The 25,199-nt window shown below is 42.7% G+C and overlaps 1 pseudogene; it reads right to left on the reverse strand.

The window, feature by feature from the left end:
* Positions 1 to 542: 542 nt before the first annotated feature.
* The window catches only part of LOC135520786 (solute carrier family 2, facilitated glucose transporter member 5-like), a 29,975-nt pseudogene continuing 5,318 nt past the window's right edge, over positions 543 to 25,199 (reverse strand).

A 25,199-nucleotide genomic window follows, 5' to 3' on the forward strand; every position in this document is an offset into this window, starting at 1 on the left:
TCTTCTCCAGCGGGGGCGGGGTTCTTCTTTGTGGGGAAGAAGGACGGATCTCTGCGTCCTTGCATTGATTACCGAATAACATCACAGTTAAGAATACCTATCCCTTACCGTTGATGTCCTCAGCCTTTGAAAGGTTACAGGGAGCATCCGTGTTCACTAAGTTGGCAATGCATATCTTTGGTTCGCATGATGAATGGAAGACCGCGTTTAACACCCCCAGAGGGCACTAATATTTGGTCATGCCTTTTGGGCTATCCAACTCCCAGCGGTTTTCCAGGCACTCGTCAATGACGTGCTGAGAGATATGATTGATCAGATATATGTTTACCTGGATGACATACTGATTTTTCTTCTTCTCTCCAGGAACACGTTCAGCACGTCAGACCTTCAGAGGTGAATGGACTTTTTGTCATGATTTTTCATGCACAATCCGTTCCAGGGATCGTCTCGACTGATATTCGCATGGATCCTGACAAGGTTAAGGCTGTGGTGGATTATTGGCCAAAAGGCCCTACAAATGCAGGTTGATATAGTCGCTCCTCTTACCGCCATAACCTCCCCAGAGTGGCGTTCAGGTGGTCCGACACAGCCGAGGCTGCATTCGCCAAACTCAAGTTATTGGTTCCCATCCTCATAGCTCCCGATCGCTCGAGTTCGTGGTGGAACGCTTCAGAAATGTGGGTGGTGGGTAATGCATCAATATGAAAGTGGTTAGAATAGTTTGGACCGAACAAAATTTGGAGGAACCTGGCTGGGCAATTCGGTTCCAAGATGTGTATGCATTCCGGATATCCTGCCCGGGACCCTAATCATTGAATCAAAAACCCTTAGAAAGTTTCCGCCCGGTTGCCCGCCTAATCTTGTGCCGGAGAAACAAAATATCCGATGTTATGGTGGGGGCACTGCTCCAACGTAGCGTGATACTAGCTTAAGCAAGGGTGGCCACTGATGGCTCGTTTCACAGTTTTGTCTTGGCTTGCTCGGTTTGTGCCAAACAGTTCAGTAACATCTGGTTACCGTCCCGCGGGCTTTTTTGACTGGTGGACTTCTCGTCATGAAGGGAGACAGCGGTAACTGTCAAAATGGCCTGCCGATGGACGTGATTTGTGTCCAAGTTTAAGACATTTTGTACAGTCATGTCTTCAAATAGAGCAACGGTCAAACGGAGAGGGCCAACCAAGATTTGGAAATGTTTGGTTTCTAACAACAACTCTATGGTTGAAAAACGTTGCCAGTGGCACCAAATCAGTGTAGTTTAGGTTAAACTGACCGTCACGCATGGAGCAGAGCCCGTGAGAACAATCACCCACTAAAAAACAAGCAAAATCAGGAAAGTCACCAGGATCATTAGTCCGGTGGTGGTCCGGCTCAAACATAGGAGAATTCATCCTACCTTTCATGTGTCTAAAATAAAACCTGTGTTTCAGGCACGCATAACACTACTGCCCACCTCTGATTGGACTCTAAACCATTCCAGTCACTGGGAGGGTTACCCAAACACAGAAACAGACAAACAAGACATCCAACATAGAATGTTTCTTGTTGGCAAATCGTTGTTTCCCCTGAGGTTGTGTCATTATCTGCTGTGCTCCTTCCTACCCATCCGGACACACTCCCCTGGTTTCTCCCCTGGTTTTCTCAGCACGCTATCATCGGAAGATGCGCCGAGTCCCTGGGTCGGATTCCGTCTGAGATCCGCCTCTGTATCAAACACAGAAACAGACAAACAAGACATCCAACATAGAATGCCCACTCAGATCACACCCTGACCAAACAAAACATAGAACATACAAAGCAAACTATGGTCAGGGTGTGACACTGGCAATAAATAAACAAAATACACACATAATCCAGAACAATTAAGAAATGAAGAAATATCAGAATGAGCAATATCAGAGAATATAAATATATAATGTGTAGAGATAATGTATACAGTGGTGTGTATAGACTGAATGGACAGTGTATGATCAGAAGAGGTGGCTACATCAGTAGTTATATAGGCTAGAGAGCCATGGCTAGAATACAGTATATAGATATAAAGTGAGTAAAACATTATGTAAACATTATTCAAGTCACCAGTCTTCATTTACTCTATGTACCATGCCTTCGGAAAGTATTCAGACCCCTTGACCTTTCCACATTTTGTTAGGTTACAGATATATTATAAAAATGTATTAAATATTTTTTTTACCCCTCATCAATCTGCACATAAAACCCTATAATGACAAAGCAAAAACAGGACTTTATCAAGTTTTTCTAATTTATACAAAATAAAAACTGAAATATCAAGTTTTCAGACCCTTTACTCAGTACTTTGTTGAAGCACTTTTGACCGCGATTACGGTCTCGAGTCTTCTTGGGTATGACACTACAAGCTTGACACACCTGTATTTGGAGAGTTTCTCCCATTCTTCTCTGCAGATCCTCTCAAGCTCTGTCAGGTTGGATGGGGAGTGTTGCTACACAGCTATTTTCTGGTCTCTCCAGAGATGTTAAATCAGGTTCAAGTTCAGGCTCTGGCTGGGCCACTCAAGGACATTCAGAGACTTGTTCCGAAGCCAATCCTGTGTTTTCTTGGCTGTGTACTTAGGGTTGTTGTCCTGTTGGAAGGTGAACCTTCGCCCCAGTCTGAAGTCCTGAGCTCTGGAGCAGGTTTTCATCAAGGATCTCTCTGTACTTTGCTCCGTTCATCTTTCCCTCACTGACTAGTCTCTCAGTCCCTGCTGCTGAAAATAATCCTCACAGCATGATGCTGCCACCATCATGCTTCACCGTAGGGATGGTGCCAGGTTTCCTCCAGACTTGACGCTTGGCATTCAGGCCAAAGAACTCAATCTTGGGTTCATCACACCAGATAATATTGTTTCTTGTGGTCTGAGTCTTTAGGTGCCTTTTGGTAAACTCCAAGCAGGCTGTCATGTGCCTTTACTGAGGAGTGGCTTCCGTCTGGCCACACTACCATAAAGGCCTGATTGGTGGAGTGCTGCAGAGATGGTTGTCCTTCTGGAAGGTTCTCCCATCTCCACAGAGGAACTCTAAAGCTCTGTCAGAGTGACCATCAGGTTCTTGGTCACCTCTCTGACCAAGGCCCTTGTCCCCTGATTGCTCAGTTTGGCCAGGCGGCCAGCTCTACGAAGAGTCTTGGTGGTTCCAAACTTCTTCCATTTAAGAATGATGTGGCCACTGTGTTCTTGGGGACCTTCAATGCTGCAGATATGTTTTGGTACCCTTCCCCAGATCTGTGCCTCGACACAATCCTATAGACAGGTGCGTGCCTTTCCAAATCATGTCCAATCAATTCGAATTTACCGCAGGTGGACTCAAAGGGTCTGAATACTTACGTAAATAAGGTATTTCTGTTTTCAAATTTTTATACATTCTCAAAAAAATAAAAACCTGTTTTTGCAGAGGATTTTTATTTATTTAATCAATTTTAGAATAAGGCTGTAACGTAACAAAATGTAGAAAAAGTCAAGGGGTCTGAATACTTTCCCGAAGGCACTGTACATAGGGCAGCAGTCTGTAAGATGCAGGGTTAGAGTGCCAGGTGGTGCCGGGTAGAACAGTGACTCAGGCTCGTGGTGACATTAACAGTCTGATGGCCTTGAGATAGAAACTGTTTTTCAGTGTGTCGGTCCCAGCTTTAATGCACCTGTACTGTTTCCACCTTTTAGATGGTAACAGGCCGTGGCTCGGATGGCTGAGGTCCTAGATGATCTTCTTAGCCTTCTTGTGACGCCGATGGCTGTAGATGTCCTGGAGGGCAGGCATTGTGCCCCAGTGATGCGTTGGGCTGACCACACCACCCTCTGGGGAGCTCGCGGTTGCAGACGGTGCTGTTTCTATACCAGGCGGTGATACAGCCCGACAGGATGCCCTCAGTGGTGCATCTGTAGAAGTGCGTGAGGGTCTAATATGTCATAGACAACTAGCTATATGCCTAATGTACATTGCAAGGTTTGAGAGGAAGCAAAGTGACCAAATGTCCAATCAACTGGTAAGAATGTACTGAGCAGGAGGGGTGGATAGGATAATGATGTGTTAGCTCTGTAGCTACATCACTCTGTCCTGTTGGGATGAAGGACAGTCTGTTTAGAGACAGACAACGTATCCCACTTGTAAACGTAAAGAGACATACTGTAGGCTGCTATTTACCTAAGTGCAAATGTACATGCAAACTGATTCTGCATTCGGATACTAGGCCACTTCCCATTTCCCTCAGATGTGGCAGTGTGTGAACACCTTGTTCTTGACACGATTGGACTTAATCATATCCTCTTCTCTCTTCGGAGAAGCACTGAACTGAACATAATTAGATGCTACATCACCTCAGAAAGGGGTGTGTGTGTGTGTGTGTGTGTTCGCATACTAGTGCATGTCTGCGTGAGTGCTGGCCTGTGTGTCTGTTCTCCTGTGTGTGTGTGTGTGTGTGTGTGTGTGTGTGTGTGTGTGTGTGTGTGTGTGTGTGTGTGTGTGTGTGTGTGTGTGTGTGTGTGTGTGTGTGTGTGTGTGTGTGTGTGTGTGTGTGTGTGTGTGTGTGTGCATAGCAAATCTTATTAAGAACACTTTCCTTCAAATCCACCCCGTTTCCCTCCACTCACTCTCCACCACCGCTCTCTGAAAAAAGCCCCTCCGAGACGCCTTCCCAGCAGCCTCTGTAACTAATGACAGCCTTGGACAGATCTGACAGTGAGCTGTGTCTGTATATTGTGCTTAATATCATCATAATAATGAGAGCAAATTAGAACAATCAATTTCCACGGGCTGGTGCTTGATTGGACGAGAAGGGGGAAGTGACAAGGGGTGATCCATCATTCCACGGACCAGTCACATTAAGGGGAGCGCCGGGGAGTGTGGTGGGGGCAGGTGGGCTGGGCTGGTGGCCAGTAACAGCCAATAGGGACGAGGCTGAGGAGAGCGAGGAAGGCAGGGCTAGGAATTAGACGCAGTGTTCTAGAAGCAAGCATTAATTCAGCTGTGGTATAGACTGGACAGTGGCTGTGTGCATCATTCTTTTACAGTAAACACTTTGCTCTCCATGACAAAAGTCCTTTTAAATCACAATAACGTTGTGTAAACACAATCAATTACTTTACCTCCAGCCAGCAACAAAACTACCATCACTCTATATTTCAACACACATCACCAATGACCTTGCTCTCACCTCTGACCTTAGGACCCCCACCAGTTCAAAACGACACATTCTGAAAACCATTGACATTGAGTTTTACTTTCAAATCCCAAACAAAGCAGATGTGGCATTTCGTCAACTACTTCTCTATTTTTTTCTGTTGAGAGACTCAGTCAGTCGCTTGACAGCACGTCACCATTGCGGCCCCAGACGGGGGTTCCCCGGCCCATCTGCAGGGGCTGTGTGTGCAGATGGAAGCAGCAGCCTAGGGGTTAGAGAGACCGGGAGCAGCACCATTTCATATCCCATCATCTGATCTACCATAACGCTCCATTGCACCAGGCTGCGTGACAATACCTCACGGTGAACTGTCACCAGACCTTTGCTTGAGAATGGTTGTGCGTGGCTGAATGTAATGTTTGAGGTAGTTCTCTGAAGATGTTTACAGGAGGTAAAAGTTCACCTTACCTAAAGATATGATTTAAAGGGGCAATCTGGGACTTGAACAACAAAGCGTTCTCTCGACACTTTTTTGGGGGTAACAGCTAAGGATTTGTGCACACAACACCTCAAATGGTTGGAGCCTACCAGACTAGAAGTGCAGTTGATGGAAGTTTAACAGAGAAACCGCTATTGAATATGTAGTCCAGAGCAGTGGAGCGGACCCTGTTCAAAAGTAGTGTGCTACCTAGGGAATAGGGTGGCGTTTGGGACACTGCCCTAGTCATGATGAAGGTTGTGTCTGATCTTGCCTGATTGACTACCCACACGTAAAATATGTATATTGTGACTTGTCAGGACTGACATATGATACCACCATGGTGCACCATAACCAAAGACAGGAAACATGTTCAAGCGTATTTATTCATATCATTTACATACATTTCGATCCAAAACGACAAATGACTTTTTACTCAACCCTCTACAATATACAATAGATGTTGCAGCAATAGTTTAAAGACACATTAAAATATTCCAAATGTGAATACAATGACTCTAGACAAATCTATACAGTTACTTTGATTCTCAGAGCGTATGTACAGTGGCTAGCGATAGTATTCACCCCCTTGGCATTTTTCCTATTTTGTTACCTTACAACTTGACAACTTGGAATTAAAATTGATTTTGTGGGGGGGGGGGGGGGGGAGTTGTATGATTTGATTTACACAACATGCCTACCACTTTGAAGATGCAAAATATATTATTTTGTGAAACAATAACTTGAGTGTGCATAACTATTTACCCCCCCCCCAAACTCAATACTTTTCAGAGCCACATTTTGCTGCAATTACAGCTGCAAGTCTCTTGGGATATGTCTCTGTAAGTTTGGCACATCTAGCCACTGGGATTTCTGCCCATTCTTCAAGGAAAACCTGCTCCAGCTCTTTCAAGTTGGATGGGTTCCGCTGGTGTACAGCAATCTTTAAGTCATACCACAGATTCTCAATTGGATTGAGGTCTGGGCTTTGACTAGGCCATTCTAAGACATGTAAATGTGTCCCCTTAAACCACTCAAGTTTTGTTTTAGCAGTATGCTTAGGGCCATTGTCCTGCTGGAAGGAGAACCTCCGTCCCAGTCTCAAATCTCTGGAAGACTGAAACAGGTTTCCCTCAAGAAGTTCCCTGTATTTTGCGTCATCCATCATTCCTTCAATTCTGGCCAGTTTCCCAGTTCCTGCTGATGAATTTTTTTTTGTCTCATCTGACCAGAGTACCTTCTTCCATATCATTCAGGGTTGTCTTTGGTCTCTTTGTTGCCTCTCTGATTAATAACCTCCTTGCCTGGTCTGTGAGTTTTTGTGGGCGGCCCTCTTTTGGCAGGTTTGTTGTGGTGCCATATTCTTTCCATTTTTTTAATAATGGATTTAAATTGTGCTCTGTGGGATGTTCAAAGTTTCAGATATTTTTTTATAACCCAAACCTGATCTGTACTTCTCCACAACTTTGTCCCTAACCTGTTTGGAGAGCTCCTTGGTCTACCTAGTGCCGCCCGCTTGGTGGTGTTGCAGACTCTGAGGCCTTTCAGAACAGGTGTATATATACTGAGATCATGTGACAGATCATGTGACATTAGATTGCACACAGGTGAACTTTATTTAAGTAATTATGTGACTTATGAAGTTCATTGGTTTGCACCAGATCTGATTTAGGGGCTTCATAGCAAAGGGGGTGAATACATATGCACACATGACTTTTTTTTTTTTTTTTTTTTTAAACAAGTAATTTTTTTCATTTCACTTCACCAATTTGGACTATTTTGTGTATGTCAATTCCATGAAATCCAAATAAAAACCCATTTAAATTACAGGTTGTTATGCAATAAAATAGGAAAAATGCCAAGGGGTTGAATACTTTCGCAAGGCACTGTATAAATATATACAGTACCAGTCAAAAGTTTGAACACACCTATATTCCACAAATTATCTTTTAACAAGGGACACCTGTTAAATTAAATGCATTCCAGGTGACTACCTAATGAAGCTGGTTGAGATAATGCTAAGAGTGTGCAAAAGCTGTCATCAAGGCAAAGGGTGTTTAACACTTTTTTTGGTTACTACATGATTCCATATGTGTTATTTCACAGTTTTGATGTCTTCACTATTATTCTAGGTACAATATAACGTACAATATACACTGAGTGTACAAAACATTAAGGACACCTGCTCTTTCCATGACATAGACTGACCTGGTGAATAGTAGTAGGTGTTAGTAGGTGCCAGGCGAGTATGGTAGTAGGTGCCAGGCGCACCGGTTTGAGTGTGTCAAGAACTGCAACACTGCTGGGTTTTTTAAACACTCAACAGTTTCCTGTGCGTATCAACAATGGTCCACCACCCAAAGTACATCCAGACAACTTGACACAACTGTGGGAAGGATTAGATCAACATGGGCCGGCATCCACGTGGAACACTTTCAATACCTTGTAGAGTCCACGCCCCCACAAATTGAGGCTGTTCTGATGGTAAATAGGGTCCAACTCAATATTAGGAAGGTGTTCCTAATGTTTATCCTCCTACACACTTTCTTGTGCATATCTGTTTAACATGTACGATATACAAATTATCCTGCCTCGGAATATGGAATGACTACTACAGTAGCCACATTGACCAACTCGCTTATGCAAAAGAGAGAAGAGAAATAAACATAACCAATAACTTGAGTTTGCTTGTTTTTCTCTTCAGCTAAGCAAGGTAAACATGATCAAAGACACGGTAACACTTGGAGCACCTTCTTATGAAGCCTTATAAAGGATCATAGCACCTTATAATGTGCTATGAATACATTGTTAAGGCATTATAACACCTGATAGTGTTTCTAAAAGTATACCATTCACATGATGTGGACTGACCTAATTTTCTGTGATCAGTGATCAGGAAAACGGTCAAGTCAGATACTGCATTCATATCATGATACTGTTGCTGTGTCAATAAATAAATACATTCTTTGTACTGTACATTGTAGGAAAAGGTTTTCAGCGACATTGAGAAAAGACTTCCAGCGTGATTCACGGAAAGAGAGGCACATAACAGAGAGGAGAGTGAAACCTAATGGTTGTAGATGTGCTGAACTTCCAAACAGTACATAGAGTCAATGTAGGTTACTGTACAACTGGTGACATTAAATGTTACATTTTGGAACGGTATGGAGATAACATTTCTGACAGAAATCTTTGCCATTTACATAGGTATGGACATAATTAAACTTAAGACACCATTGGCAACATTTTAAAACACCACCACACATCTCACACGCTATCCTAGAGCTCTTACATTAGGGGTTTTGGAGACTGACACAGGTATCTGTAAACCATGAACACAGATTCAGAAGAAGAACTAAATGAAATACTGAACAATGGATTGAAACAGATTTTTTTTTTTTTAATTGTCTGCACTAACTGGGAAAAGCAAAGTCCACCAATTCCACCACATTACTTTCACCTATTCTGTCCCACTGGGCAAAAATTGATTGAATCAAAGTTGCTTCCACATCATTTCACAAATACATTCAGTGTGATGACGTTGAATCAATGTGGGAAACAAATTGCATTTGCAAAAAGGGAATTTTGGCTTTTTAAAATTATCTGACTTTTAACCTAAAGCCAGTGTCATGGTGACATTTTATGTTGATGTCACATTGACTTCACATTCGTTGACAATTCAACCAAATGGAAATCAAAAATAGACGTTTAACTGTGTCTGTGCCCAGTGGGGTGTTTTCAGATCAGTACAGATGAAGAGAAGACACTTTTAGACTACTGACGTCTCTCTCTCTCTCCCCTCCTATACTTCTTCTTCTCTATCACGTCGTACTACAGGACGACGGCACCATAGCCGTTCGTCTTGGCCAGTTGGGGGTTGTTAGCGACGCCCAGTTCGCTGCTCTCCTCCTCCAGCATGCCATTCCTGGCCGCGAACATCTGGCTGATCTCCACAAACGTCTTGTTCTTGGTCTCGGGGACGATGAAGAAGACGTAGGCCGCCACTGCCGTGCACACGCCAAAGAACACCAGGTAGCAGTAGGCCCCTGCCGACATCTGGGGGGGTGGAGAAAGAGTTGTTTGTTGAATGAATTGATTATTAGAGGGAACAGTAACAGAATACGATGTGAATTGGATCTTCAGACGATGACACTTATTTAATAAAAACATTTGCTAATATACTGCTACTATACTACCAATATACTACTGGTATAATACCACTATACTACTAATATACTACTGCTTTACTACTACAGATGAGTTCGAGGGAATAGGCAGCTGGATCGAGAGCTGTCGTGAAAAAGGCACGACTAAAATGCCAACATGCAGCGGTAAAACGTGTGTACAGGGGTAATGACAGGCCAGTAGTTCTGACCTGTAGGAAGGGGAAGACAAAGCCGATGGTGAAGTTGGACAGCCAGTTGAGGCATCCAGCCACGGTGTAGGCAGCCGGACGATGGGACTGTTTAAACAGCTCTGCTGTAATCAGGAAGGGCACTCCAGCTGCACAGGGACACAGAGACACAGAGACACAGAGACACAGAGACACACAGACACACAGACACACAGACACACAGACACACAGACACACAGACACACAGACACACAGACACACAGACACACAGACACACAGACACACAGACACACAGACACACAGACACACAGACACACGGGCTGCATTTAGACAGGCAAACCCAACTCGGATCATTTGTCCACGAACAGGTCTTTTGATCAATCAGATCCAACTCTGAAAAAGATCTGATGTGAAAAGGTCTGATGTGATTGGCCAAAATAACAATTAGTGGAACGAATATCAGAATGTGTGAACACAGCCATAGTCGACAAAAAAATATACTTTTCAAGCCGTGATAGAATCACATCATGGACTACTAGTTATAGTCATGTGAAGTTGGGCAGACTACCAAACCGCTGATACTGATAACAGCAAGACTTTAGAGTAAGGATAGTACATTGGGGGTTGAAACCACCATTATATTCCATCGGTGTAAGACAGATGTATGATCTTAATTTAATCCGTATTGTCACAGCCAAATAATCCTGCAGCAACAGGATTTGAACATGTAGTCCATTATATTGCCTGATTGGTGGTTAGGCTATTAGCTGGCCAAAAAGTCTACATGAAAAATACAATATTGATAATATAACCATGTGTTAGTGTGGGTTTTCAGTGAACTTACGTAAATCACCAAGCTCATCTGAAAATTCTCAGCAACAAAGGTCCTACATCTGTATCTCAGTATCTCAATATGTTAACTCTATAATATGTAGAATCTATAGACGGTTTCATTGCTCCATAATATCTCACTCATCATGGTTAGAAATGAGAGATATTATGAATGAGGAATAGTACATTAGTAAAAGCCTAATGATAAACGCGGCAAGTTAAGTCCTCATTATTTGGGCATGATAATGACATGGGGATAAGGCTTGATAATGTAGTCAATAAGTAGGGCTCTGCTATTTGTCTACATCTGCAGTACAGTGAGCTCCTTCACATTGTTTATGCAAGTTTTTGTCTCAAGGAGTCATATTCATCACACACACACACACACACACACACACCAAAATATTCATTATGAACAATGAGGCATTGAAAATCTAATTGCGGCAAACAGAAAATCCTCATCTGAGCGTGATGTATGGATTTTGCCTGCTTGACGGATTACATTATGCAAACTGGTGTTGGTCTAATTCATCAGGCTTATAGCCACCATCAACATTCTAATAAACTGTTGCGTTCAGCCGACGAGCCCCAAACAAATGGGTGTAAGAATGGATGTTCCTGTTACCGTGGCAGTTATGATTTCCTCATTTAGTGGATTAAGGAAATACAATAGAGTAGCTATTTATGTTGGCTGCCTTTCAAAGCGCACTTCTATATTCCACCACCAGAGAGCAGTGTTTCCTAGTTAGAAAATAACAGGCTGTGTCTATTGGATAAAGTGGAACGTTCAAAGTGCTATAGTTATCCTAGAGGTTAAGAGTACTGGGTCAGTAACTGAAATGTTGCTGGTTCGAATCCCTGAGCCAACTTGGTGAAAAATCTGTTGATGTGCCCTTGAGCAAGACACTTAACCATAGTTTCTCTGGATAACAGAATCGGCTAAATAACTTAAATGTACTTCTTCGAGTAGCATTATAGCCCCTTGTGCTAAAAGAGGAAGTACCCACTCTTCTATTGAGTGAGATATACATCCTGAGTATAGAACCGTGTTTTGAAGGAGAGAAACAGAGACAAACAAACAGACCACCAGGGTGGATGTCTTACCTGGTCCTATACAGAAGCCAGCGATGATCCCCACCACACAGGCAACACTGATGTAGTGGGACTTAATGGGCATTGAATGGAAGCATAGGACTGTCATTATCAGAGACCATAGGACAGTCATCACATTACAAATAACAATAGACTGACTGGTTACTGATTGTACTCATTAAAGAGACAGTCAAAGACACAGAGACAGCAACTATCAACAAAGAGAGTCTGCACGATTCAGACTAATAGTAACGAAGATTGCATTGTACTTCTATAAACTGACCTGAAATCAGATTCTCTCTTTTCACAGAAAATGCAGAATTCCAGGTCTGGTGAACTGATCCTAGACCTGTGTCTATAGGGGAAGATTGATGGGTAGATGAACGTACCTGGAACATGAGGGAGAGCGTGATCCCTGCGCAGCAAATTCCCATGAAGGTGAATCCACCAATCATCAGAGGTCTTCTGCCCAGCCGTTCAATGGTGAAGCACTGGAGGCGGGTCAAAGGAGAACACGTTATTTCTATTGGCTGACGACTTAACATGTCAACGTTATGCTTCTGCATGGGAAAAATGGCAAACTGCTAGCCAGAGACTGTGTTTCTTGGAATCGCTCAGCACCCAGTAGTATGTCCTCTGACCTATATGTCTCTTTAGAAACTGTAGCCATGGGATGCATGCATCCAAATGACACCCTATCTCCTTTGTAGTGCACTACTTTTGACCCAAGGGGGATATATAGGGAATATAGTGTGCCTGTCACGGCTGATTTCCTCCTCTTCGTCTGAATGCAGCGTGGTAAGTGTCCATAGTGGATTTTAATGAATACACCGAAACAGTACAAAACGTGAAAAACCGAAACAGTACCATGTGGTGAAACAAACACAGACACGGAAACAATCACCCACAGAATATGGCTGCCTAAATATGGCTCCCAATCAGAGACAACGATAGACAGCTGCCTCTAATTGAGAACCAATCTAGGCAACCATAGACATACAATATACCTAGAAGGGCAACAGCCCCATAAACATACAAAAAACCCTAGACAAGACAAAAACACATACGTCACCCATGTCACACCCTGACCTAACCAAAATAACAAGGAAAACGAAGAATAATAAGGTCAGGGTGTGACAGTACCATTTGGGACAGACACGGTCTGAACCAGAGCCGTACTGTATACATAATATACTGTATATAATAAAGCTGTGGTTTGACTATAGAATCTCACTGGATATATGCTTAACAGTTCCTGAGGAATAGCCTTATAGCTAAAGTACAGGCTTGTCCAAAAGGAGTGTTGAAGTAAGTATTACCACCAGCTACCAGACAATAATAATGACACCTGAGACTAGAGTAGGCTAGCTAATGTTAGCCTGGTTAAACCAGACTGAATGCTTCACTCACCTATGAGAGCAGCTTTCAGTCTGGTGAACCAGGCTAAGCTAGCATGCTCAGCTGTTGTGCTCACACAGTAATCCAATGACAGCTTGCTTACCCCTACGCATCCAGCGATAACCTCGATGGCTCCGGTTCCAACCGTGGTGTACTGGATCTGAGGGACTGGGATACCTGCGTTCTCAAAGATGGTGTTGGTATAGAACCAGATCTGAAGAGAGAGAGAGATGTAGATCAGTAGGCGAACTGTGAGTAGTGAACATGTACATTGTTGAATACACATACTGTAGGGCTACATCTTTGTTGCATTGTTCTTTGAATACTCCATTGTTCAGTGTTCTGGGCTGTACAGCGCTTACATGATCATCATCGACAGCAACATTAGTAACTGAGTGTACATATTAAACACGACCGTCTGTTTAACCTGGCTAAACAAATATGCAACGTTCAGCTAATGGTCATTCTTAAGCACTTATTCTTCATGGCTGATTCATCATAAATGCTGTCATGACCATCCTAAATCCAATCTGTCAAATCAGATATATTTAATCAATGCTGTGGTCCAACATGTCATGGTTGGCTTATAGTACTCCCAGTGAAATGAATGAATGTCATTATCTCATTCGTCATACTTCAGTACAACAACACACATCCTCTAATACAGACAAGATCAGGAAAAGTAGATGAAATGCACACATACAGTAGGTTTCAGTAACCATCCATACACATACATGGATTTGTCCACCCACTCATGGAAATATTTCACATCCACACACTGGTATTTGGCCGTCCCTGTGTAGAATTCGGATTGGACTTCTAGAATTACCAAGCAGGAAATGGGTTGCAAAGACCTCCTCGGAATTCTAAAAGGTGGACATTGGGGTTCTTTGATATAACATTATAGCTGTTGTGCTCCCTGTCTGGAGCAGCTGCGACAGTAGAAAGCAGTATAGCGTGGCCGTGCTGTGAAATGGGGACCAGCATGAGACCATGTACACGAGTGCTTATCCACATGGTGCTGAAGGGCCAAGGGCCCATGTCACTAGGACCAGTGTGTGGGTGGGGGAATCCATTTTGACTAGGAAATAAGGATGTATTGTACAGTAATGAGGACCAGTGTGTGTGTGTCTAGGGTGTATTGTACAGTAATGAGGACCAGTGTGTGTGTGTGTGTGTGTGTGTATGTGTCTAGGGTGTATTGTACAGTAATGAGGACCAGTGTGCGTGTGTGTCTAGGGTGTATTGTACAGTAATGAGGAACAGTGTGTGTGTGTGTGTGTGTGTGTGTGTGTGTGTATGTGTCTAGGGTGTATTGTACAGTAATGAGGACCAGTGTGTGTATGTGTCTAGGGTGTATTGTACGGTAATGAGGACCAGTGTGTGTGTATCTAGGGTGTATAGTACAGTAATGAGGACCAGTGTGTGTGTGTGTCTAGGGTGTATTGTACAGTAATGAGGACCAGTGTGTGTGTGTGTCTAGGGTGTATTGTACAGTAATGAGGACCAGTGTGTGTATGTGTCTAGGGTGTATTGTACAGTAATGAGGAACAGTGTGTGTGTGTGTGTCTAGGGTGTATTGTACAGTAATGAGGACCAGTGTGTGTATGTATCTAGGGTGTATTGTACGGTAATGAGGACCAGTGTGTGTATGTGTCTAGGGTGTATTGTACGGTAATGAGGACCAGTGTGTGTGTGTATCTAGGGTGTATTGTACAGCAATGAGGACCAGTGTGTGTGTATCTAGGGTGTATTGTACAGCAATGAGGACCAGTGTGTGTATGTGTCTAGGGTGTATTGTACAGTAATGAGGACCAGTGTGTGTATGTGTCTAGGGTGTATTGTACAGTAATGAGGACCAGTGTGTGTGTATCTAGGGTGTATTGTACAGTAATGAGGACCAGTGTGTGTATGTGTCTAGGGTGTATTGTACGGTAATGAGGACCAGTGTGTGTATGTGTCTAGGGTGTATTGTGCGGTAATGAGGACCAGTGTGTGTGTATCTAGGGTGTATTGTACAGTAATGAGGACCAGTGTGTGTATGTGTCTAGAGTGTATTGTACGGTAATGAGGACCAGTGTGTGTATGTGTCTAGAGTGTATTGTACGGTAATGAGGACCAGTGTGTGTATGTGTCTAGGGTGTATTGTACGGTAATGAGGACCAGTGTGTGTGTATCTAGGGTGTATTGTACAGTAATGAGGACCAGTGTGTGTATGTGTCTAGGGTGTATTGTACAGTAATGAGGCATGCCCCTGCTTTGTCACTCAGCACACGTGGTTCTCAGTGAGGCTGTAATATATAGTGGTGGTGGTGATAGAGTCATATGGTGTATCCACACACACAGGGACACAGACTCTCCTGCATGTATGCATGAATGTATGGACAAACACACACAAACACACACAAACACTGACCCACCGCGTCGATACCGGACAGCTGCATGCCGATATTGACCACCACTATAGTGATGACCTGCCAGCGGACACTCCGGTCCTTCAGCAGACCGATGACCGACACGGTCTGGACCGAGGACATGGACCGCTGCTCCTCCTGCATCTCCTCGATCTCTGCCTGGATGTTCACTTTGGACCGGTACCACTTCAGAGCTGGGGAGAGAATTTCACTTTACTAGACTAGTGAGTACAGCACAGCTAGGGTTGTATACAGTATGGACAGTATTGAAATACTAGTCTTTGTTGTATTGGTCGGTGGTCACAGCTTTCCCCCAAAAAACTAACAAACAGAAAATCTGCATCTCTTCATATAATACTCCTTACAATAGCAATTCAGGACTTTTAGGTCTTTTACAGTCTACTCTACATACCAAGAAAAGAAAGAAAGAACTATCAACTCTATCCTCCTAATGGACAGAGCCTCCTCACCTGTGATGGTGGCGTGGACATTCCTCTTCTCTAGGAGCAGGTACCGCGGGCTCTCTGGGAACCATGGCAACAGCATCAGCTGGAACATGGTGGGGATCACCACCAGAGACAGGAAGAGGGGCCAGTGCTCTTCCTGTTGAGGGGTTAGAGGCCAAAGGATATAGGGTCAGCAAGAGGTCAATATGAGTTTCTTTAAAAAAAATGATATAACAAAGTTTGAAGGAAGGTAGGAATTCTCTGGTATAAAAAGCAGCCAAATCGTCTGCTGAATGGAGATGATCGTAAAAGATGAGTCTGCCACGTGGGTCGATACTATTGACTGATCTGATTACTGGAGAACTGGGACACACTGCAAATGTATTCAGATCACATTCCTTGATAGTTCCGCCTTGAGAGGAGAATATCATTTCTCCAAAGAAAATTCTAATAAAATGAATGTCACATACTCTTCTCTCATTGCAGTGTACTTTTAATGTACCTCCAATGTTTAGGCTTCACCAGCACGCCACAGGGTGAGTTTATTCTATTAAACTCCGAGCGGTTGATTTGGGCCTGGTACAGGGCCCGGAAAGTTTTTTGGGGGGGGATACTCCCCCCCCCCCCCCACATACACCCCGATGGTCAATGTAAAGCAATGAATTTCTATCTCTATCCCCATTACCTTGTATGCATCCTCCACATGCATCCTTAAACTCTCACTCATTTACAATAGAAAATAAGTTTGAAGTTTCCTCACTTGTTTGTGTCTTATTTTTGATTGCTATGGTAATTTTAAGATGTCAGATTTGAAAATCCGTTCAGCCATTTTGGAACAGTGACTCACTACCCGCACCAGACGCAACTGGTTTAATGTGGCCATGAGACATCATGTGTTCTCGTATCTAGTGCACGAACTAGGAATCAGACAGCGGATATATTTACGTCAATGCAAAAGGTAGAGACTTCATCTTTCTCTTCACATGCATAGAAATCCTGTAATATGAAAAATGAAGGCATGGAACTTTGCACTACGCTTTTAAAATGGCTGTGTTCCTATGGAAATGTGTCCATGTTAAGAGTGCCACCATTACTTAAAATATATACATATTTTTGGGGAACAGTAATTGGTGACATTTTATTGCAAACCTAGACTGTAAAAGGTCTTATCCCCCTCTGTGAAGAGAAAAACAACAACAAAATAAACTGTACATTTCAAGGGGTTTAGGCCTGCTGCATCTCAGGCTCTGTAGTAGTCACATTTCTTCACCCTTATCAGAATCCCACAGTTCTTACCTTTGTAACAGTACTACGCCTGTGTTTGTAGGACTTATAGTTTGGAAACCGGAAATGCAATTTATGAGGGTAGTATACAATATTATGCGGGGTTTAGAAAATGCCACCAGAAGGCGTCAGAGTTTAAAAGGTTACGTTTCATTTGTCTTTCACTCACCAAAAGTTCTTTATCTATTTACGCCAAAGAAACGACCAACAAAGAAGATTAACTATAAACTAAGATATTAAGGATCAGATTTTACTGCACCTTTCCCAGTAGTTCATGTAGCCCCAAGATCTGAGCGATGAAGACTCCTAGACAGATAAAGATGCTAGGCACGAGGCCCAGGAAGCCACGTAGATTCTTAGGTGCTATCTCCCCAAGATACATTGGCACCACACTCAGAGAGATACCTGGTGGGAGGGGAACAGAGGTGAGAGGTTCTATCTCCCCCAGGTACATAGGTACCACACTCAGGGAGAAACCTGGAGGGAGGAGGATATGGACATTACACAGATCAGATTCAGCATTAGCAGTTAACCTTACAGCTAGCATTGTTGCTGATAAGAGCTGATAATGTGTTGTAGAGCAACAGAAAGAAGACCTGATTCATTCAGATAAGTAAAACACAACACACATATATGCATATATCAAATGTATTTATTTAAAGCCCGTTTTACATCAGCAGAAACCAAGCCTAAAACTCCAAACAGCAAGCAATGCAGATGTAGAAGCACGGTGGCTAGGAAAAACTCCCTGGAAAGGCAGGAACCTAGGAAGAAACCTAGAAAGGAACCAGGCTCTGAGGGGTGGCCAGTCCTCTTCTGGCTGTGCTGGATGGAGATTCATAAGAGTACATGGCCATTAAGTCTAGATCATTCTTCAAGATGTTCATAGATGACCACCAGGGTCAATAATAATAATAATAATAATCACAGTGGTTTTAGAGGGTGCAACAGATCAGCACCTCAGGAGTAAATGTCAGTTGGCTTTTCATAGCCGAGCATTCAGAGGTTGAGACAGCAGGTGCGGTAGAGAGAAAGAGAGAGACAGAGAGAGAAACAGAGACAGAGAGAGAGACAGAGAGAGAGAGACAGAGAGAGAGAGACAGAGAGAGAGAGACAGAGAGAGAGAGAGAGCCAGAGAGAGCGAGAGAGCCAGAGAGAGCGAGAGAGCCAGAGAGAGCGAGAGAGCCAGAGAGAGCGAGAGAGCCAGCGAGAGAGCCAGAGAGAGAGAGAGAGAGAGCCAGAGAGAGAGAGAGAGAGCCAGAGAGAGCCAGAGAGCCAGAGAGAGAGAGAGAGCCAGAGAGAGAGAGCCAGCCAGAGAGAGAGAGCCAGAGAGAGAGAGCCAGAGAGAGAGCCAGAGAGAGAGCCAGAGAGAGAGAGAGAGAGAGAGCCAGAGAGAGAGAGAGAGAGAGAGAGAGAGCCAGAGAGAGAGACAGAGAGAGAGACAGAGAGAGAGAGACAGAGAGAGAGACAGAGAGAGAGAGACAGAGAGAGAGACAGAGAGAGAGACACAGAGAGAGACAGAGAGAGAGACAGAGAGAGAGACAGAGAGAGAGACAGAGAGAGAGACAGAGAGTACTTGTGTCAGGTGTCAAGTTACACACAATATGTGTTATGAATGCCTTATTTACCCCCTCAAATAGTGTTTCCTAATCCTTACTCAACATGTTAAGGATGGTAGGACATAATGGTATTATTCTCTGTTTCTGCATTACCTGAGTGTACCCCTGTGATGAAGCGTCCAACAATGATCATCTCTGGAGAGCCGAAGGTCCTGCTGAAGCCCATGAAGGCTCCAGCTATAAACACCAGGCATGTGATTCTCACCAGGGTGCCTTTCCTGTAGACAGCAGAACAGTCCGCCTGAGAAACCTTCTACCAACCTTTAACAAACCATTGGCTTCAACATACTGGAAGTCCAATATCCTCAAACACCCGATTTAAATGTAAGACTTCCGTAACGCAAAGAGATGTAGCCTAAGTATGAATAAATGTCGGAATGATTTCCAACATATATCATTTTCTACAGAGTACATCAATAGTTTTAGATGTTTGACCAGTTTTCCATTGACTTCTCTTTTCCTTTCCCCATTTTCACAAAAATCTTTAAAAAAAAAAATCATCAAAATCCAGTTCTCAGTCGAGGATCTCTCAAACCCCTTGGCATTTTCTTTGATGCAGCACATCATTGACATTACAGTGCCTGTAGAAATTCTACACACCTTGAACTTTTTTTCACATTCTGCTGCCTTAAAATGAAATCTAAAAAGGAATTCAATTTGATTTATTTGCATACACATCTAAACAACTTACTCCACATTTTCAAAGCCAGAGAAAGTTATAGAACATTTTCCAAATTAGGAAAATATTAAATATCATAAATGGATAAGTCTCCATACTTGGTGGAAGGACCTTTGGCAGCCATTGCAGCTGTGAATCATTTTCATTAAGATTCTACCAACTTTTCACAACTCTTAGGACAACTTGAAAATCAGAGACAAGTTTTAAATATTGCTGCCCGTCAATGATTCCCAACCAAATTTAATGAGCTTGAGCAATTTTGACCAAAAACAATGAATATACAGTATGTTCTCCTAAGAGTTGTGCAAAGTTGACAGAATCGTATTCCAAATTATTCACGGCTGTAAGGGCTGACAAAGGTGCTTCCACCAAGTATTACCTCAGGGGGGTGGAGATTTATCCATTTGAGTGTTCTATACATTTTTTCCACTTTGAAAATGTGGAGTAGGTTGTGTAGATCTGTAGGAAATATATACACATTTGAATCCCTTTTTAGATTGAATTTTAAGGCAGCAAAATTTGAAAAAAGTTCAAGGGGGTGTAGACATTGACAGGCACTTGCACCAACAAGAGTGGTCACAGACGAATGTGACCGTCATTGAGTTGTTTACTGATCAGTCAATGACGTTATGTCAATGATGTTATGTTAATGACGTTATAAAAACAACGAGAGTGGCACACTCCGTATGTATAACCTCCCAGTAATTGATTGGGTAAAAACACACCAACGTTCCAGCATCACTGTGCCCTTCTTCAGGGTAATGTCGTAAATGCTTGAACAAGGTTATGTAGACAAACAGTGCAATTAGTGCAACCAATGACAATAGTGAGGGGTGTGTCGTAATTGCTAGGTTGATCAGAATGAATTGAGCGAAACTGTTCAGACAATAGCCCACAGCATATTGAATATATTATTTAATTGTTGCCATTAGCGTTAGCATTACATTGGCCTCAACGTACATTGTTTCATTTAATGTCACCCATATATTTAAATATTTCCAATGTCACGCAATGTTTTTGTGACATGCAATCTTTTGGTTCTAACCATAGTGCATAATAAGCGTCATCAACATGGGGAACAATATAGGGTGTACTCTGATACGCTGTAGAAAGAATACATTCATTTACAAGACCTGATCACAGAATATATAATTGGTCATAAGAACGGCCTGAGATCAAGGTCAATATTCAGTCCACTAGCGGTCAATATTTTTAGACAGGATATCCAGTAAGCCACCCTCTAGTAGTAGGATCTCCATGTTACCTCCTCTCCTTGGTAGAGCAACATGCTCAATGCCTGTGTATTTGTAGGGAGGAAATGGGATGGTTAGCTTCAACGAAGTGAGCTGCTACTGGATAGTCAATGTTCTAACAGCTGATTGAGCTGCGTTGTTCAGCTATGCTTTGTTTTAATTGTCTTTTCGTTTGTCCTACGTAGGCTTTTCCACATGAACAGGCGATGAGATGGATTACTCTCTATGTCTTGCATGAGATGATACCCCTCACAGGGATTTTTTGACACATGTGGGTGTCTGAAGAAGGATGTTTCTGTCGTGCTATTGCACTGTGCGCATGAGCCACATTTGTAGTTCCCATTTGGAATGTGTGTGAAGGGGATCCGAGTGGCTCAGAGGGCAGGTCCCATCTCATTAAGCTATCCTCAATAGTGTGACCACGCAATTGCACTGTTTGTCTACATAACCTGGTTCAAGCATTCATGACACTACCCTGAAGAAGGCATAGTGATGCCACAACGTTGGTGTTTTTTTTTAACCAAATAAATGACTGGGAGGTTATACATATAGACTGTTAAACTGTAAGCTATGAAAATAAAGAGAGTTAAACAGTTTATTTTCTGTTAGTCAGCACTTCTACACTAAATCATTTTCTCTGGGTGTGCGCCAGCTCATGCTTTTTATGATGTCAATGACGTTATGTCAGTGGTGTTATGTCAATGGCGTTATGTAAATTATGGCTGGAGGGGCAAGTCTAAGACTTGGGGCTGTCTTACCTTCCAAATCTGGTGACTAGTATGCCCACCGTGAGGCTGCCCACCATGCCCCCGATGGCAAACACAGACACGGTGACAGAGTAGAACAACGTAAGAGTCTTGTCATCCAGACCCGTCCCGTTCCTTGCTACCATCGTCTGGTTATAGAATGCCTTGATGTACTGGGAGAGGAGGAGGAGAGGGAGGAAGAGTCAAACATAGCGTAGATACTAGCTAGAAGCAGACACCATCTAGATTGCTAGAAGCAGACACCATCCAGATTGCTAGAATCAGACACCATCCAGATTGCTAGAATCAGACACCATCTATATTGCTAGAAGCAGACACCATCTAGATTGCTAGAAGCAGACACCATCTAGATTGCTAGAAGCAGACCCCATCTAGATTGCTAGAAGCAGACCCCATCTAGATTGCTAGAAGCAGACCCCATCTAGATTGCTAGAAGCAGACCCCATCTAGATTGCTAGAAGCAGACCCCATCTAGATTGCTAGAAGCAGACCCCATCTAGATTGCTAGAAGCAGACCCCATCTAGATTGCTAGAAGCAGACCCCATCTAGATTGCTAGAAGCAGACCCCATTGTCTTGTTGTAAAGCTGCTTTATCAAATCAAATCGAATTTTATTGGTCACATACACATGGTTAGCAGATGTTAATGCGAGTGTAGCGAGATGCTTGTGCTTCTAGTTCCGACAGTGCAGTAATATCTAACAAGTAATGTAACAATTCCCCAACAACTACCTAATACACACACATCTAAAGGGGTGAATGAGAATATGTACATATAAGTATATGGATGAGCGATGTCCGAACGGCATAGGCAAGGTGCAATAGATGGTATAAAATACAGTATATACATGTGATATGAGTAATGTAAGATATGTAAACATTATTGAGAGTGACATTATTTAGAGTGACATTGTTTAAAGTGACTAGTGATCCATGTATTAAAGTGGCCAGTGATTGGGTGTCAATGTAGGCAGCAGCCTCTGAGTAGGTGATTGCTGTTTAGCAGTCTGATGGCCTTGAGATGGACTGAAAAACAGCTTCTATGCACTGAGGAAGGCGAGGAGAAGGAGAAAGGGAAGAATGTAGATAAGGAAGTCATATCAAGAAAATAGAGTCTAGAAGTGATGGGATCAACAGACAATTCCCAGGCTTTCATTTTCTAACTATTTACATGTGTCTTTTGGCATCGTTACATTTGTCTGTAGGGTTTTCGTTCTGTTTTTAGAGAGATTATGAAGGAAAACCTATTTTCACTCATTTTCAGTGCAGGCACATACAGTGCATTCGTAAAGTATTCAGACCCCTTCACTTTTTCCACATTTTGTTATGATACAGCACCACAAAAGATGTGTAATCGCTGCCAAAGGTTCTTCAACAACTTCCTGAGTAAAGGGTCTGAATACTCATGTAAATAAGGTATTTCTGTTTTTTATTTTTCAATACATTTCTAAAAAACAGTTTTTGCTTTGTCACAACGGGGTATTGTGTGTAGATTGATGAGAATTCGTATTTATTTAATCCATTTTAGAATAAGGTTGTAACGTAACAAAATGTGGAAAAAGCCAAGCAGTCTGAATACTTTCCGAATGCACTGTACGCCTGGCTATGCACCTCCTTTCCTGTCCTCTTTTTCTAATACTGGCCTCTCTCCTTCGCCAATGACATTATTGTCTCCGAATCAGCGTGGTGTTACTATTATGTCATTAATTCATCTTAGCTCTGCCTCTTCCTAGCCTTAGCTGAAACAGAGCAGCAAAATACAACTCTCTCAGTGGAAGAGACACCTGGGTTCAAATACTATTGGAAATCATTTGAAACATGTAAGCTGGGCTTGAATGAGCTTGCCTGGCACAATTTAACCAATAGAATAGTTGCAAAAGTGCTAAACTCACTCATTCGACAATCCGGGTGGACTAAAACAAGCGGGCAAAGTATTTGAAAGATTTCAAAATCGTATTTGAACCCAGGTCTGTGAATACACACCACAGTCTTGTGACAACCCATTTGGCAGGAAGGAGGGTCATTGATGGCCCTGATTCCCCACGTGACTTCCACAATAATGCCAAAAGATTGCCACTGATTTGTTGGTGAAGTGTAGGACAGTTCTTCTGCTTATTTTCCAGATGTGAAAGACTAGGTTGTGTTTTGGAGCCGTGCACATTTCTAATTATACTGTATGTCCACTGGGGAATTTGAAGCCAGGACAATAAAAGGAGGGAACCAACAATTGGCGCAAGGGATCAATAAACATTCCTAAAATGGTTGTATGAAGAGGGCGTGGACAGATTTGACAATGGGATTGAAATGAAAAATATTGCAATATCCATCACTAAAGAAAACAACCCTGTCATCATCATCATCATCATCCTCATCCTCATCATCAACCACAAGAACAGTAACATCAGGTATCCATGAGATAGGGAGGTAGTAGCATTTTCACTCATTTTACCATGCAACAATGCATCACGTATGGCCTGATTTGCCCAAGTGTCTGTGGGTTAGAGATTAGTATGATGTGTCTCTTCTTTAACGCCCAGGAAGCTCTGATTCAAACTCCCATTAGACAGCTCTGCAAGCGGCCACCGGTGGGTTGCCTAGCTGTTCGAGCATTGGTCCAGTAACCAAAAGGTCGCTGGTTCTAATACCTGAGCCGAAAAGGTGAAAATCTACTATGGCTGACTCTGTAAAAAAAAAAAAACAATAATAATTCACTGCACCTATCCGGTGTGAAACAAAAAAAACATTCTTTTTTTTAACCTCTTGAGTGTAGGGGGCAGTATTTTGATGTTTGGATGAAAAACATACCCAAATGAAACTGCCTATTTCTCAGGCCCAGAATCTAGAATATGCATATAATTGTCAGATTAGGATAGAATACACCCTAAAGTTTCCAAAACTGTCAAAATATTGTCTGTGAGTATAACAGAACTGATATTGCAAGCGAAAACCTGAGGAAAATCCAACCCGGAAGTGCTGTTTTCCTGAAAGCTCTCTGTTCCATTGCATGCCTTTCCTCCATTTAAAGGGATATCAACCAGATTCCTTTTCCTATGGCTTCCACATGGTGTGAACAGTTTTTAGTTTCAGGCTTTTATTTTGAAAAAATTAGCGAGAAAAATCACATCGCGTCATTGGATGGCTGGGTGCCAGCAGCGTTTTGCATGCGTCAACAGAGTGGAGCAGACATTTTCGCTCTCTCTCCTATTGAAGAAGCTACAGTCTGGTTGAAATATTATCGATTATATATTATAAAAACAACCTGAGGATTGTTTATAAAAAACGTTTGACATGTTTCTACGAACTTTACGGATACTATTTGGAATTGTCATCTGCCCCGTCGTGACCACTCGAGCCTGTGGATTTATGAACATAACGTGCCAAATAAATGGAGGTATTTTGGATATAAAAATTATCTTTATGGAACAAAATGAACATTTATTGTGTAACTGGGAGT

This window comes from Oncorhynchus masou, chromosome 4 (genome assembly GCF_036934945.1).
Source record: "Oncorhynchus masou masou isolate Uvic2021 chromosome 4, UVic_Omas_1.1, whole genome shotgun sequence".
In the NCBI taxonomy this organism is placed as follows: domain Eukaryota; kingdom Metazoa; phylum Chordata; class Actinopteri; order Salmoniformes; family Salmonidae; genus Oncorhynchus; species Oncorhynchus masou.